Source organism: Motacilla alba, chromosome Z, assembly GCF_015832195.1.
Source record: "Motacilla alba alba isolate MOTALB_02 chromosome Z, Motacilla_alba_V1.0_pri, whole genome shotgun sequence".
NCBI lineage: Eukaryota > Metazoa > Chordata > Aves > Passeriformes > Motacillidae > Motacilla > Motacilla alba.
The window spans coordinates 23,017,984-23,021,178 of record NC_052046.1 but is presented as its reverse complement, the minus strand read 5'-3'; positions in this window follow the sequence as shown (position 1 = coordinate 23,021,178).

Here is a 3,195-nt window from a genome sequence, read left to right as displayed (position 1 = left end):
TATGTTTTCCCAGAAGTGCTCCCAGCTTTGCTGATGGATTGGCCTTGGCCCAGAGTGAGTTCATCTCAAAGTAAGCTGGAACTGGCTGCATCAAACATGGGGAAGCTTCTGGCAGCTTCTCACTGAAGCCATATCTGTAGTTCCCCACATGAAGTGCAGCCAGAGGATTGTCAGCCCTTTTCTTTGCCCTAGAGAAGCCATGAGCTGTTTTCCTGAGAGCAAGAGCCATCACGCCCGCTCTGCTTTAGCTAAGGGGATTGGTGGAGGCCCAGAGCGGGAGACTGGTCCTTTAAAGAGAAACTGAAACTGAACTACTGATGTCTTTGTGGTGCAGGTGGATATTTATTTTGTACAATCGGAGAAATTAGAAACGTCCTCGAAGGTGGTCAAGTCCATCTGTCCCCCAAAATGAAACCAAGTCTTGTGTTGCTGGGCAACAAAAAGGACTCAACCGGCTGCTTTTATCCCAGGAACTATGGTGAGACAACACCACTCATTTAGATCCAATTTATGGAATTAAAGCAAGCCTCCCTTTCCACTCCCAGCCGAGATTTTTAGGCATCAGCGGATGAAGCCCCACCGTTATTTCATGGGCAGGAATGGAGACACACCTTTGTAAGTCCTGCCAGCTGAGCAAGGGGCTGGGCCTAGGGGAGGACTCATGCGCCCAGATTCTTCTCTCAGGGCAAGTGCCCTGCTCGCAACACCAGGCAAATGGAACAAACATTGCTTGAGTGATTTCATACAGACAAAAAGACAAAATGGAACAAACTTTGGTTTAATGATAAAGACAGATTGTGTCTCAACAAAGGCAAAATGACAAAAGAGGGAGCACAGAGAACACCAAAGCTCTTACTGACAAATCTACTAATACTACTAATGCTAATCGTTAATAATAGTAATGAATCTTAACTAGTAACTGGTGAGATTCCTATCACGCAAACTAAGATTCCTATCACGCAAAGTTGGTTTAATGATAAAGACAGATTGTGTCTCAACAAAGGCAAAATGACAAAAGAGGGAGCATAGAGAACACCAAAGCTCTTACTGACAAATCTACCAATACTACTAATGCTAATCGTTAATAATAGTAATGAATCTTAACTAGTAACTGGTGAGATTCCTATCACACAAACTAAGTGGAAGAATAAACAACCCTAAAGACTTAAAAAACAATCTTAATTCTATCTAGTCCTCCTGACGCCTAACTCTAGGCTAGCCCTGGACGACTGCAGGGCTAATTGGGTCTTTTCTTCTTGGGGAGAGGCTCTGCTTCCTTCCGTGGCCGATGTCTTCTCCTGTGTTTGTTCCTTTCCTTCATGGTTTCAAACACCCTGGAAGACAGGAAACAAACCATCCATTGTTAACCTAATACACACCATTAATCCAAGCGCCGAGACCTGCGTTTCAGGATGAATTTCTGTCTTTGCAGGCTGCGACACATTTGTAAATTGATCAGCACCATGAGTCTGATCTGTCTTGTTCCAATTCCTTGAAATGTCTTCCTCCTTTTGCTTCATCCTATTTTCAATTTGATCAGCAGCATCAAACCAAGGTTTGATGTCTCTATTCCCGCTTGTATGAATTGAGTCTTGCTGGGGCACGGCAAGGTTTCATTTGGAATGCTGGGTTTTAACCAAGCCCTTTGGGTTTAAAGTGGCTTGTAAGCTTGAGCACGGCTGCGAGGGGCGATCCTCCAAGTGCCCTCAGCTTCCCCTGTGGTGCCTTTGAAAACGGTCAGCCCGTTTTAGTCCAAAGGCGCGGCTTTGAGCAGAAAGAGGAGGAACTTGCGCACCGTTTGCACTGCCCGCACGGAAAGGGGCCTCCCGCCGAATGGGGCGGCTGGCGCGGTTGGCAGCAGGGACAGTCCGCGCTGCGAGCCCTCTTGCGGCTTCTCTTCCCTGTCTCCCCATTCTCCTTTCTGGGAGGGCTTTTGCTCCTCTTTGGTTCGCCCACAGTCTGGAAATCAAAGAATCCTTATCAATGCTTCCTTCCTCTCAGAAAGCTGGAAATCAGAGCCTCCAGCACAAAAAATCTATTGGCCTAAGCAAATTCCTCCAAACCCTGAAGAGCTGAGAAAACGGCTGGATTTGGCAGTGGGCTGCGGCGGGCTGCCAACCCAGCACTGGGAGGAAAATACTCCTCTTCTCTCCAGCCCAAAGCAGTGGGATAAATACGTGGGGATCTACAGTTCTACATCTCTTATTTATACCTCTCTGCCTAACATCTATTTCTCTCTGGTTTTCCTCCACAAATGTCTAGGGAATGGGTTTTGAATTCAGTCAAATTAGGGAAGACACATGGTTGCCCATTTTCTACCAAAATACTCTCAATCTCTCTCTCTGTGTGTGTGTGTGTGTGAACCAAATTGCTGCTTGCCAGTAAGGAAAGTTTTAGCGGAGCCACAGCACCGGCAGCTTGTTCTTGGGGAGTACGCTGGGATGCTACGGAAGATCCCTGAAAATCTGCGGCATCTCCATGAACGCAGCCCGGGTGGCTGATGTTAGCAAGCGGTGGGGAATTAAATTAGGGCTCTGATTGGAATCAGCGAGGGTGCCAGACCTTGAGAAACCAATCTGTAGAGAGTCAAAGCCCACTTGGGTGGCGGTGCAGCTTTGTTGGGTCAAAGTTATGCTCCGGAATATTTCGGGGCAGCGGCACAACGAAGCCCTGGAGCAGCATCTGCCGCGCCTTTCCCGGTGTGTGGGACGATGGGATGCTGGCAAAGCGGCGTCTCGCATGGCTCGCCAGCGGGTTTTCTCCCCTTCTCCCAGTTTCTTGCCCCCCCCCCCCCCCCGCCCCGGCATGTCTCGATTTTCTTCCCGCTCACCTGAGCAGGAGTGCTGGCAAGTTTGGCAAGTTTATGCTCTTTTTTCCAGGAGTAGTAGTACTCCACACACTGTGCCACGGTCTTACTCTGGATCTGTTGTGAAGAGAAAAAGAAGGCATCTAAAATGGCCATCCTGTAGGGTGCATTGGAGAAAAAGTAGAATCTGGAGTAAAGGAGGAGGTAAAATCGGGGAGTAAATTGAGTGGGGTGTAAAATTAAATCCATATGGAGTAAGAGAGGCATTATGCAATGCAGTAAGCCGTGTATGATGCTACGTGGTAACACACGTAATGCAGAGATCAACAACAAATCCATCTAGTGATGTGATGTCTTCAGGGCAGCCAGGATTTGGTGAAGAGACAGAG